Consider the following 13,867-nt stretch of genomic DNA (forward strand, 5'->3'; position numbering starts at 1 on the left):
CGGCTTGGTAGGCCAGGTCTTCAATGCCGGCGCCGGCTAGGGAGGCCAGGTCTACCCCGCAGGCGCCGGCAGAGAGGCCAGGTATACCCCGCCGGCGCCGGCTACGCAGGCCAGGTCTACCGCGCCGGCGCCGGCAGGGATGCCAGGTCTACCCCGACGGCGCTGGCAGGGAGGCCAGGTCTCCCCCTCTGGCGGCGGCTTGGGAGCCCAGGTGTACCCCGCCGGCGCCGGCTTGGGAGGCCAATTCTACTATACCGGCGCGGGATAGGGAGGCCAGTTCTACGCTGCCGGCGCCGGCTAGGGAGGCAAGGTCTAACATGCCGGCGCCGGCTACGGAGCCTAAGTCTACCCCACCGGCGCCGGCAGGGTGGCCAGGTCTACGCCGCCTGCGCCGGCTAGGGAGGCCAGGTCTACCCCGCCGGCGCCTGCTACGGAGGCCAGGTCTATCCCATGGGCGCCGGCTAGGAAGACAATGTATACGCAGGCGGCGCCAGCTAGGGAGGCCAGGTCTAGCCCGCTAGCGCCGGCTTGGGAGGCCAGGTCTTCCTTGCCGGCGCCAGCAGGGTGTTCAGGTCTAACCCACCGGCGCCGGCTAGGGAGGCCAGGTCTATCCCGCCGGTGCCGGCTAGGAAGACATTGTATACGCAGCTGGCGCCAGCTAGCTAGGCCAAGCCTACACCACCGGCGCCGCCTTGGGAGGCAAGGACTACCATGCCAGCGCCGGCTAGGGAGGCCAGGTCTACACCGTCGGCGCCGGCAGGGAGGCCAGGTCTACCCTGCCGACGACAACTAGGGAGGCCAGGTCTACGCCACCGGCACCAGCTTGGGAGGCCAGGTTTACGCCGCCGGCGCCGGCTAGGGAGGCCAGGTCTACCCCGCCTGCGCCGGCTACGGTGGCCCGGTCTACCACTCCGGAGCCGGCTAGGGAGACCAGGTCTACAACGCCGGCGCCGGCAGGGAGGCCAGGTCTACCACGCCAGCGCCGGCTAGGGAGGCCAGGTCTACAATGCCAACGCCGGCTACGGAGGCCAGGTCTATCTCGCCGGCGCCGGCTAGGGAGGCCAGGTCTACAATGCCAACGCCGGCTACGGAGGCCAGGTCTAACTCGCTGGCGCCGGCTTGGGAGGTCAGGTCTACCCCGCCGGCGCCAGCAGGGAGGTAAGGTCTACTTTTACGGCACCGGCTACGGAGGCCAGGTCTACCCCGCTGGCGCCGGCTAGGGAGAGCAGGTCTACCCCGCCGGCGCCGGCTACGGAGGCCAGGTCTACCCCACCGGCGCCGGATAGGGAGGCCAGGTCTACCCCGACGGCGCCGGCTACGAAGGCCAGGTCTACCGCGCCGGCTAGGGAGGCCTGGTCTACCGCGCCTGCGCCGGATTGAGAGGCCAGGTCTACCCCGCTGGCGCCAGCTAGGGAGTCCAGGTCTATCCTGCTGGCGCCGGATAGGAAGACAATGTATACGCAGCCGGCGACAGCTAGGGAGGCCAGGTCTACACCGCTGTCGCCGGATTGGGAGGCCAGGTCTACCACGCCGGTGAGGCTAGGGAGGCCAAGTCTACACCGCAGGCGCCGGCAAGGGAGGTAATATCTACGCTGGCGACGACGGCTAGGGAGGCCAGGTCTACCCCGACGGCGCTGGCTAGAGAGGCCAGGTCGACCGTGACGGCGCCATCTTAGGAGGCCAGGTCTACCAAGCCGGCGCCGGCTAGAGAGGCCAGGTCTATCCCGCCGGCGTCGACAGGGAGGCCAGGTCTACCACGCCTGCGAGGCTAGGGAGGCCAGGTCTACCTCGCCGGCTCCAGCTAGGGAGGCCAGGTCTACACCGCCGGCGCCGGCTACGGAGGACAGGTCTACGCCACCGGCGCTGGCTTGGAAGGCCACGTCTACCCCGCCGGCGCCGGCAGGGTGGCCAGGTCTACGCCGCCTGCGCCGGCTAGGGAGGCCAGGTCTACCCCACCGGCGCCTGCTACGGAGGCCAGGTCTATCCCATGGGCGCCGGCTAGGAAGACAATGTATACGCAGGCGGCGCCAGCTAGGGAGGCCAGGTCTAGCCCGCTAGCGCCGGCTTGGGAGGCCAGGTCTTCCTTGCCGGCGCCAGCAGGGTGTTCAGGTCTAACCTACCGGCGCCGGCTAGGGAGGCCAGGTCTATCCCGCCGGTGCCGGCTAGGAAGACATTGTATACGCAGCTGGCGCCAGCTAGCTAGGCCAAGCCTACACCACCGGCGCCGCCTTGGGAGGCAAGGACTACCATGCCAGCGCCGGCTAGGGAGGCCAGGTCTACACCGTCGGCGCCAGCTTGGGAGGCCAGGTTTACGCCGTTGGCGCCGGCTAGGGAGGCCAGGTCTACCCCGCCTGCGCCGGCAGGGAGGCCAGGTCTACCCCGCCAGCGCCGGCTAGGGAGGCAATGTCTACCCCGATGGCACCGGCAGGGAGGAGCGGTCTAACTCGCTGGCCCCGGCTTGGGAGGCCAGGTCTACCCTGCCGGCGCTGGCAGGGAGACCAGGTCTACTTCGACGGCACCGGCTACGGAGGCCAGGTCTAACCCGCCGGCGCCAGCTGGGGAAGCCAAGTCTACCCGGCCTGCGCCGCCTAGAGAGGACAGGTCTACCCGGCCGCCGCCGCCTGGAGAGGCCAGATCTACCCCGCCGGCGCCGGCAGGGAGTCCAGGTTTTCCACGACAGCGCCGGATATTGAGGCCAGGTCTAACCCGCCGACGCCGGCTTGGGAGGCCAGGTCTACTATACCGGCGCTGGCTAGGGAGGCCAGTTCTATGCCACCGGTGCCGGCTTGGCATGCCAGGTCTACACCGCCGGCGCCGGCAGGGAGTCCAGGTCTACCACGACAGCGCCGGATATGGAGGCCAGATCTACAACGCCGGCGAGGATAGGGAGGCCAGGTCTACACCGCCGGCGCCGGCTTGGGAGTCCAGGTCTACCCTGCCGGTGCCGGCAATGGAGGCCAGGTCTACCCCGCCGGTTGTGGAAGGGAGGCCAGGTCTACCCTGGCGGCGCCGGCTAGGAAGTCAATGTCTACGCCGCCGGCACCGGTTTGAGAGGCCAGGTCCACCATGCCGGCGCCATCTACGGAGGCCAGGTGTCCCCCGTCGGCGCCGGCTAGGGAGGCCAGGTCTACACCGCCGGCGCCGGCTTTAAACGCCAGGTCTACCCCGCCGGCGCTGGCAGGGAGGCCAGGTCTAGCCCGCCGTCGCCGGCTTGGGAGGCCAGGTCTACCCCGCCAGCGCCGGCAGGGAGGCCAGGTCTACTTCGACGACACCGGCTACGGAGGCCAGGTCTAACCCGCCGGCGCCAGCTAGGGAGGCCAAGTCTACCTGGCCTGCGCTGCCTAGAGAGGACAAGTCTACCCGGCCGCCGCCGCCTAGAGAGGCCAGGCCTACCCCGCCGGCGCCGGCTTGGGAGGCCAGGTCTACCACGTTGGCGCCAGCTAGGGAGGCCAGGTCTACCCCGCCGGCGCCGCCTAAAGGAGGCCAGGTCTACCCCGCCGGCGCCGGCAGGGAGGCCAGGTCTATCACGCCGGCGGCAGCTAAGGAGGCCAAGTCTACCCGGCCTGCGCCACCTAGAGAGGACAGGTTTACCCGGCCGCTGCCGCTTAGGGAGGCCAGGTCTTCCCCGCCGGCGCCGGCTATGGAGGCAATGACTATGCCGCCGACGCCTGATAGGGAGGCCAGCTCTACGACGCCGGCGCCGGCTTGGTTGGTCAGCTCTACCCCGCCGGCGCCGGCAGGTAGGCCAGGTCTCCCCCGCCGGCGCCGGCAGGGAGGCCAGGTCTACCCCGCCAGCGCCGGCTAGGGAGGCAATGTCTACCCCGATGGCGCCGGCAGGGAGGAGAGGTCTAACTCGCTGGCCGCGGCTTGGGAGGCCAGGTCTACCCCGCCAGCGCTGGCTAGGGAGGCCAGGTCTATCCCGCCGGCGCCGGCTAGGAAGACAATGTATACGCATCAGGCGCCAGCTAAGGAGGCCAGGTCTACGCCGCTGGCACCGGCTTGGGAGGCCAGGTCTACGCCGCCGACGCCGGCTTAGGAGTCCAGGTCTACCCCGCCGGCTCCGACAGGGAGGCCAGCTCTACCCCGCGGTCGCCGGATATGGAGGCCAGGTCTACCCCGCCGGCGCCGGCTTGGGTGGCCAGGTCTACCGCGCCGGCGCCGCCTTGGGAGGCCAGGTCTACCACGCCAGCGCCGGCTAGGGAGGCCAGGACTACACCGCCGACGCCGGCTAGGGAGTCCAGGTCTACGACCCTGGCGCCGCCTTGGGAGGCAAGATCTACCCCGCCGTCGAGGGATATGGAAGCCAGGTCTACCCCGCCGGCGCCGGCTAAGGAAGCCATGTCTACCCCGCCGGCGGCGGCTTGGCAGGCCAGGTCTACCCCGCTGGCGTGGCTAGGGAGGCCAGGTCTACCCCGCTGGCGCCGGCAGAGAGGCCAGGTCTACACCGCCGGCGCCAGCTAGGGAGGCCAGGTCCACCCCGCCGGCACCGGCTTGGGAGGCCAGGTCTACCATACTGGTGCCGGCTTGGGAGGCCAGGTCTACCCCTCATGCGACAGCAGGGAGTCCAGGTCTACCCCGCCGGTGACAGCAGGGAGGCCAGGTCTACCCCGCCGGCGCCGGGTAGGGAGGCCAGGTCTACCCCGCCGGCGTCGGCTACGGAGGCCTGGTCTACCCCGCCGGCGCCGGCTTGGGAGGCCAGGTCTACCCTTCATGCGACAGCAGGGAGGCCAGGTCTACACCGCTGGCGATGGTGAGCGAGGAAATGTGTACGGCGCCGATGCTGGCTAGGGAGGCCAGGGATACCCTGCCGGCACCGTCTTGGGAGGCCAGGTCTACCACTCATGCGACAGCAGGGAGGCCAAGTCCACCCCGCCGGCGCCGGGTAGGGAGGTCAGGTCTACCCCGCCGGTTGTGGAAGGGAGGCCAGGTCTACCCCGGCGGCGCCGGCTAGGAAGTCAATGTCTACGCCGCCGGCGCCGGTTTGAGAGGCCAGGTCTACCATGCCGGCGCCATCTACGGCGTCCAGGTGTCGCCCGCCGGCGCCGGCTAGGGAGGCCAGGTCTACCCTGCCGGCGTCAGCTAGGGAGGCAATGTCTACACCGATGGCGCTGGCTAGGGAGGCCAGGTCTACACCGCCGGCGCCGGCTTTAAACGCCAGGTCTACCCCGCCGGCGCTGGCAGGGAGGCCACGTCTAGCCCGCCGTCGCCGGCTTGGGAGGCCAGGTCTACCCCGATGGCGCCGGCAGGAAGGAGAGGTCTAACTCGCTGGCCGCGGCTTGGGAGGCCAGGTCTACCCCGCCAGCGCCGGCTATGAAGGCCAGGTTTACCCCTCATGCGACAGCAGGGAGGCCAGGTCCACCCCGCCGGCACCGGCTACGGAGGCCAGGTCTAACCCGCCGGCGCCAGCTAGGCAGGCCAAGTCTACCTGGCCTGCGCCACCTAGACAGGACAGGTCTACCCGGCCGCCGCCACCTAGAGAGGCCAGGTCTACCCCGCCGGCGCCGGCTTGGGAGTCCAGGTCTAATATACCGGCGCCGGCTTGGGAGGCCAGGTCTACCACGTTGGCGCCAGCTAGGGAGGCCAGGTCTACCCCGCCGGCGCCGCCTAAAGGAGGCCAGGTCTACCCCGCCGGCGCCGGCAGGGAGGCCAGGTCTATCACGCCGGCGGCAGCTAGGGAGGCCAAGTCTACCCGGCCTGCGCCACCTAGAGAGGACAGGTTTACCCGGCCGCTGCCGCTTAGGGAGGCCAGGTCTTCCCCGCCGGCGCCGGCTATGGAGGCAATGACTATGCCGCCGACGCCTGATAGGGAGGCCAGCTCTACGACGCCGGCGCCGGCTTGGTTGGTCAGCTCTACCCCGCCGGCGCCGGCAGGTAGGCCAGGTCTCCCCCGCCGGCGCCGGCAGGGAGGCCAGGTCTACCCCGCCAGCGCCGGCTAGGGAGGCAATGTCTACCCCGATGGCGCCGGCAGGGAGGAGAGGTCTAACTCGCTGGCCGCGGCTTGGGAGGCCAGGTCTACCCCGCCAGCGCTGGCTAGGGAGGCCAGGTCTATCCCGCCGGCGCCGGCTAGGAAGACAATGTATACGCATCAGGCGCCAGCTAAGGAGGCCAGGTCTACGCCGCTGGCACCGGCTTGGGAGGCCAGGTCTACGCCGCCGACGCCGGCTTAGGAGTCCAGGTCTACCCCGCCGGCTCCGACAGGGAGGCCAGCTCTACCCCGCGGTCGCCGGATATGGAGGCCAGGTCTACCCCGCCGGCGCCGGCTTGGGTGGCCAGGTCTACCGCGCCGGCGCCGCCTTGGGAGGCCAGGTCTACCACGCCAGCGCCGGCTAGGGAGGCCAGGACTACACCGCCGACGCCGGCTAGGGAGTCCAGGTCTACGACCCTGGCGCCGCCTTGGGAGGCAAGATCTACCCCGCCGTCGAGGGATATGGAAGCCAGGTCTACCCCGCCGGCGCCGGCTAAGGAAGCCATGTCTACCCCGCCGGCGGCGGCTTGGCAGGCCAGGTCTACCCCGCTGGCGTGGCTAGGGAGGCCAGGTCTACCCCGCTGGCGCCGGCAGAGAGGCCAGGTCTACACCGCCGGCGCCAGCTAGGGAGGCCAGGTCCACCCCGCCGGCACCGGCTTGGGAGGCCAGGTCTACCATACTGGTGCCGGCTTGGGAGGCCAGGTCTACCCCTCATGCGACAGCAGGGAGTCCAGGTCTACCCCGCCGGTGACAGCAGGGAGGCCAGGTCTACCCCGCCGGCGCCGGGTAGGGAGGCCAGGTCTACCCCGCCGGCGTCGGCTACGGAGGCCTGGTCTACCCCGCCGGCGCCGGCTTGGGAGGCCAGGTCTACCCTTCATGCGACAGCAGGGAGGCCAGGTCTACACCGCTGGCGATGGTGAGCGAGGAAATGTGTACGGCGCCGATGCTGGCTAGGGAGGCCAGGGATACCCTGCCGGCACCGTCTTGGGAGGCCAGGTCTACCACTCATGCGACAGCAGGGAGGCCAGGTCCACCCCGCCGGCGCCGGGTAGGGAGGTCAGGTCTACCCCGCCGGTTGTGGAAGGGAGGCCAGGTCTACCCCGGCGGCGCCGGCTAGGAAGTCAATGTCTACGCCGCCGGCGCCGGTTTGAGAGGCCAGGTCTACCATGCCGGCGCCATCTACGGCGTCCAGGTGTCGCCCGCCGGCGCCGGCTAGGGAGGCCAGGTCTACCCTGCCGGCGTCAGCTAGGGAGGCAATGTCTACACCGATGGCGCTGGCTAGGGAGGCCAGGTCTACACCGCCGGCGCCGGCTTTAAACGCCAGGTCTACCCCGCCGGCGCTGGCAGGGAGGCCAGGTCTAGCCCGCCGTCGCCGGCTTGGGAGGCCAGGTCTACCCCGCCAGCGCCGGCAGGGAGGCCAGGTCTACTTCGACGACACCGGCTACGGAGGCCAGGTCTAACCCGCCGGCGCCAGCTAGGGAGGCCAAGTCTACCTGGCCTGCGCTGCCTAGAGAGGACAAGTCTACCCGGCCGCCGCCGCCTAGAGAGGCCAGGCCTACCCCGCCGGCGCCGGCTTGGGAGGCCAGGTCTACCACGTTGGCGCCAGCTAGGGAGGCCAGGTCTACCCCGCCGGCGCCGCCTAAAGGAGGCCAGGTCTACCCCGCCGGCGCCGGCAGGGAGGCCAGGTCTATCACGCCGGCGGCAGCTAAGGAGGCCAAGTCTACCCGGCCTGCGCCACCTAGAGAGGACAGGTTTACCCGGCCGCTGCCGCTTAGGGAGGCCAGGTCTTCCCCGCCGGCGCCGGCTATGGAGGCAATGACTATGCCGCCGACGCCTGATAGGGAGGCCAGCTCTACGACGCCGGCGCCGGCTTGGTTGGTCAGCTCTACCCCGCCGGCGCCGGCAGGTAGGCCAGGTCTCCCCCGCCGGCGCCGGCAGGGAGGCCAGGTCTACCCCGCCAGCGCCGGCTAGGGAGGCAATGTCTACCCCGATGGCGCCGGCAGGGAGGAGAGGTCTAACTCGCTGGCCGCGGCTTGGGAGGCCAGGTCTACCCCGCCAGCGCTGGCTAGGGAGGCCAGGTCTATCCCGCCGGCGCCGGCTAGGAAGACAATGTATACGCATCAGGCGCCAGCTAAGGAGGCCAGGTCTACGCCGCTGGCACCGGCTTGGGAGGCCAGGTCTACGCCGCCGACGCCGGCTTAGGAGTCCAGGTCTACCCCGCCGGCTCCGACAGGGAGGCCAGCTCTACCCCGCGGTCGCCGGATATGGAGGCCAGGTCTACCCCGCCGGCGCCGGCTTGGGTGGCCAGGTCTACCGCGCCGGCGCCGCCTTGGGAGGCCAGGTCTACCACGCCAGCGCCGGCTAGGGAGGCCAGGACTACACCGCCGACGCCGGCTAGGGAGTCCAGGTCTACGACCCTGGCGCCGCCTTGGGAGGCAAGATCTACCCCGCCGTCGAGGGATATGGAAGCCAGGTCTACCCCGCCGGCGCCGGCTAAGGAAGCCATGTCTACCCCGCCGGCGGCGGCTTGGCAGGCCAGGTCTACCCCGCTGGCGTGGCTAGGGAGGCCAGGTCTACCCCGCTGGCGCCGGCAGAGAGGCCAGGTCTACACCGCCGGCGCCAGCTAGGGAGGCCAGGTCCACCCCGCCGGCACCGGCTTGGGAGGCCAGGTCTACCATACTGGTGCCGGCTTGGGAGGCCAGGTCTACCCCTCATGCGACAGCAGGGAGTCCAGGTCTACCCCGCCGGTGACAGCAGGGAGGCCAGGTCTACCCCGCCGGCGCCGGGTAGGGAGGCCAGGTCTACCCCGCCGGCGTCGGCTACGGAGGCCTGGTCTACCCCGCCGGCGCCGGCTTGGGAGGCCAGGTCTACCCTTCATGCGACAGCAGGGAGGCCAGGTCTACACCGCTGGCGATGGTGAGCGAGGAAATGTGTACGGCGCCGATGCTGGCTAGGGAGGCCAGGGATACCCTGCCGGCACCGTCTTGGGAGGCCAGGTCTACCACTCATGCGACAGCAGGGAGGCCAAGTCCACCCCGCCGGCGCCGGGTAGGGAGGTCAGGTCTACCCCGCCGGTTGTGGAAGGGAGGCCAGGTCTACCCCGGCGGCGCCGGCTAGGAAGTCAATGTCTACGCCGCCGGCGCCGGTTTGAGAGGCCAGGTCTACCATGCCGGCGCCATCTACGGCGTCCAGGTGTCGCCCGCCGGCGCCGGCTAGGGAGGCCAGGTCTACCCTGCCGGCGTCAGCTAGGGAGGCAATGTCTACACCGATGGCGCTGGCTAGGGAGGCCAGGTCTACACCGCCGGCGCCGGCTTTAAACGCCAGGTCTACCCCGCCGGCGCTGGCAGGGAGGCCACGTCTAGCCCGCCGTCGCCGGCTTGGGAGGCCAGGTCTACCCCGATGGCGCCGGCAGGAAGGAGAGGTCTAACTCGCTGGCCGCGGCTTGGGAGGCCAGGTCTACCCCGCCAGCGCCGGCTATGAAGGCCAGGTTTACCCCTCATGCGACAGCAGGGAGGCCAGGTCCACCCCGCCGGCACCGGCTACGGAGGCCAGGTCTAACCCGCCGGCGCCAGCTAGGCAGGCCAAGTCTACCTGGCCTGCGCCACCTAGACAGGACAGGTCTACCCGGCCGCCGCCACCTAGAGAGGCCAGGTCTACCCCGCCGGCGCCGGCTTGGGAGTCCAGGTCTAATATACCGGCGCCGGCTTGGGAGGCCAGGTCTACCACGTTGGCGCCAGCTAGGGAGGCCAGGTCTACCCCGCCGGCGCCGCCTAAAGGAGGCCAGGTCTACCCCGCCGGCGCCGGCAGGGAGGCCAGGTCTATCACGCCGGCGGCAGCTAGGGAGGCCAAGTCTACCCGGCCTGCGCCACCTAGAGAGGACAGGTTTACCCGGCCGCTGCCGGTTAGGGAGGCCAGGTCTTCCCCGCCGGCGCCGGCTATGGAGGCAATGACTATGCCGCCGACGCCTGATAGGGAGGCCAGCTCTACGACGCCGGCGCCGGCTTGGTTGGTCAGCTCTACCCCGCCGGCGCCGGCAGGTAGGCCAGGTCTCCCCCGCCGGCGCCGGCAGGGAGGCCAGGTCTACCCCGCCAGCGCCGGCTAGGGAGGCAATGTCTACCCCGATGGCGCCGGCAGGGAGGAGAGGTCTAACTCGCTGGCCGCGGCTTGGGAGGCCAGGTCTACCCCGCCAGCGCTGGCTAGGGAGGCCAGGTCTATCCCGCCGGCGCCGGCTAGGAAGACAATGTATACGCATCAGGCGCCAGCTAAGGAGGCCAGGTCTACGCCGCTGGCACCGGCTTGGGAGGCCAGGTCTACGCCGCCGACGCCGGCTTAGGAGTCCAGGTCTACCCCGCCGGCTCCGACAGGGAGGCCAGCTCTACCCCGCGGTCGCCGGATATGGAGGCCAGGTCTACCCCGCCGGCGCCGGCTTGGGTGGCCAGGTCTACCGCGCCGGCGCCGCCTTGGGAGGCCAGGTCTACCACGCCAGCGCCGGCTAGGGAGGCCAGGACTACACCGCCGACGCCGGCTAGGGAGTCCAGGTCTACGACCCTGGCGCCGCCTTGGGAGGCAAGATCTACCCCGCCGTCGAGGGATATGGAAGCCAGGTCTACCCCGCCGGCGCCGGCTAAGGAAGCCATGTCTACCCCGCCGGCGGCGGCTTGGCAGGCCAGGTCTACCCCGCTGGCGTGGCTAGGGAGGCCAGGTCTACCCCGCTGGCGCCGGCAGAGAGGCCAGGTCTACACCGCCGGCGCCAGCTAGGGAGGCCAGGTCCACCCCGCCGGCACCGGCTTGGGAGGCCAGGTCTACCATACTGGTGCCGGCTTGGGAGGCCAGGTCTACCCCTCATGCGACAGCAGGGAGTCCAGGTCTACCCCGCCGGTGACAGCAGGGAGGCCAGGTCTACCCCGCCGGCGCCGGGTAGGGAGGCCAGGTCTACCCCGCCGGCGTCGGCTACGGAGGCCTGGTCTACCCCGCCGGCGCCGGCTTGGGAGGCCAGGTCTACCCTTCATGCGACAGCAGGGAGGCCAGGTCTACACCGCTGGCGATGGTGAGCGAGGAAATGTGTACGGCGCCGATGCTGGCTAGGGAGGCCAGGGATACCCTGCCGGCACCGTCTTGGGAGGCCAGGTCTACCACTCATGCGACAGCAGGGAGGCCAAGTCCACCCCGCCGGCGCCGGGTAGGGAGGTCAGGTCTACCCCGCCGGTTGTGGAAGGGAGGCCAGGTCTACCCCGGCGGCGCCGGCTAGGAAGTCAATGTCTACGCCGCCGGCGCCGGTTTGAGAGGCCAGGTCTACCATGCCGGCGCCATCTACGGCGTCCAGGTGTCGCCCGCCGGCGCCGGCTAGGGAGGCCAGGTCTACCCTGCCGGCGTCAGCTAGGGAGGCAATGTCTACACCGATGGCGCTGGCTAGGGAGGCCAGGTCTACACCGCCGGCGCCGGCTTTAAACGCCAGGTCTACCCCGCCGGCGCTGGCAGGGAGGCCACGTCTAGCCCGCCGTCGCCGGCTTGGGAGGCCAGGTCTACCCCGATGGCGCCGGCAGGAAGGAGAGGTCTAACTCGCTGGCCGCGGCTTGGGAGGCCAGGTCTACCCCGCCAGCGCCGGCTATGAAGGCCAGGTTTACCCCTCATGCGACAGCAGGGAGGCCAGGTCCACCCCGCCGGCACCGGCTACGGAGGCCAGGTCTAACCCGCCGGCGCCAGCTAGGCAGGCCAAGTCTACCTGGCCTGCGCCACCTAGACAGGACAGGTCTACCCGGCCGCCGCCACCTAGAGAGGCCAGGTCTACCCCGCCGGCGCCGGCTTGGGAGTCCAGGTCTAATATACCGGCGCCGGCTTGGGAGGCCAGGTCTACCGCGCCGGCGCCGGCTAGGGAGGCCAGGTCTATCCCGCTGGAGCCGGCTAGGAAGAAAATGTATACACAGCCAGCGCCAGCGAGGGAGGCCAGGTCTACGCCACCGGCGCCGGCAGGGAGGCCATGTCTTCCTTGCTGGCGCCGGCAGGGTGTCCATGTGTACCCCGCCGGCGCCGGCTAGCGAGGCAATGTCTATGCCGCCACCGACGGCTAGTGAGGCCAGGTCTACCCCGCTGGCGCCAGCTTCAGAGGCCAGGTCTACCCCTCATGCGACAGCAGGGAGGCCAGCTCTACCCCGCCGGCGCCGGCAGGGAGGCCAGGTCTACCATACCGGCGCCGGCTAGGGAGCCCAGGTCCACCCCGCCGGCGCCGGGTAAGGAGGCCAGGTCTACCCCGCCGGCGCTGGCAGGGAGGCCAGGTCTACTTCGACGGCACCGGCTACGGAGGCCAGGTCTAACCCGCCGGCGCCAGCTGGGGAAGCCAAGTCTACCCGGCCTGCGCCTCCTAGAGAGGACAGGTCTACCCGGCCGCCGCCACCTGGAGAGGCCAGATCTACCCCGCCGGCGCCGGCTAGGGAGCCCAGGTCTACCACGACAGCGCCGGATATGGAGGCCCGGTGTAACCCGCCGACGCTGGCTTGGGAGGCCAGGTCTACTATAACGGCGCTGGCTAGGGAGGCCATTTCTATGCCGCCGGCGCCGGCTACGGAGGCCAGGTCTACACCGCCGGCGCCGGCTATGGAGGCCATGTCTACCCCGCCAGCGCCGGCTTGGGAGGCCAAGTCTACCCCGCCGGCGCCGGCAGGGAGTCCAGGTCTACCACGACAGCGCCGGATATGGAGGCCAGGTCTACCCCGCCGGCGCCGGGTAGGGAGGCCAGGTCTACCCCACCGGCGTCGGCTACGGAGGCCAGGTCTACCCCGCCGGCGCCGGCAGGGAGGCCAGGTCTACCATAACGGCGCCGGCTAGGGAGCCCAGGTCCACCCCGCCGGCGCCGGGTAAGGAGGCCAGGTCTACCCTGCCGGCGCCGGCTTGGGAGGCCAGGTTTACCCCTCATGCGACAGCAGGGAGGCCAGGTCCACCCCGACGGCGCCGGGTAGGGAGGCCAGGTCTACCCTGCCGGCGCCAGCTTGGGAGGCCAGGTCTACCCCTCATGCGACAGCAGGGAGGCCAGGTCTACACCGCTGGCGCCGGTGAGCGAGGAAATGTGTACGGCGCCGATGCCGGCTAGGGAGGCCAGGGATACCCTGCCGGAACCGGGTACGGAGGCCAGGTCTAACCCGCCGGCGCCAGCTAGGGAGGCCAAGTCTACCCGACCTGCGCCGTCTAGGGAGGCAATGTCTACGCCGCCGACGCCGGCTAGGCAGCCCAGGTCTAGGCCGCCGGCACCGGCTTCGGAGGCCAGGTCTACCCTGCCGGCACCGGCGGGGAGTCCAGGTCTACCCCGCCGGCGCCAGCTACGGAGGCCGGGTCTACCCCGCCGGCGCCGGCTAGGGAGGCCAGGTCTACCCTGCCGGTGCCGGCTACGGAGGCCAGGTGTCGCCCGCCGGCGCCGGCTAGGGAGGCCAGGTCTACCCCGCCGGCGTCAGCTAGGGAGGCAATGTCTACCCCGATGGCGCTGGCTAGGGAGGCCAGGTCTACACCGCCGGCGCCGGCTTTAAACACCAGGTCTACCCCGCCGGCGCTGGCAGGGAGGCCAGGTCTAGCCCGCCGACGCCGGCTTGGGAGGCCAGGTCTACCCCGCCGGCACCGGCAGGGAGGCCAGGTCTACCCCGCCGGCGCCGGCTATGGAGGCCAGGTCTACCCTGCCGGCGCCGGCTATGGAGGCCATGTCTACCCCGCCAGCGCCGGCTTGGGAGGCCAGGTCTACCCCGCCGGCGCCGGCAGGGAGGCCAGGTCTAATTCGACGGCACCGGCTACGGAGGCCAGGTCTAACCCGCTGGCGCCAGCTAGGGAGGCCAAGTCTACCTGGCCTGCGCCACCTAGACAGGACAGGTCTACCCGGCCGCCGCCGCCTAGAGAGGCCAGGTCTACCCCGCCGGCGCCGGC

Source organism: Harpia harpyja, chromosome 14 (genome assembly GCF_026419915.1).
Source record: "Harpia harpyja isolate bHarHar1 chromosome 14, bHarHar1 primary haplotype, whole genome shotgun sequence".
NCBI classification, from domain to species: domain Eukaryota; kingdom Metazoa; phylum Chordata; class Aves; order Accipitriformes; family Accipitridae; genus Harpia; species Harpia harpyja.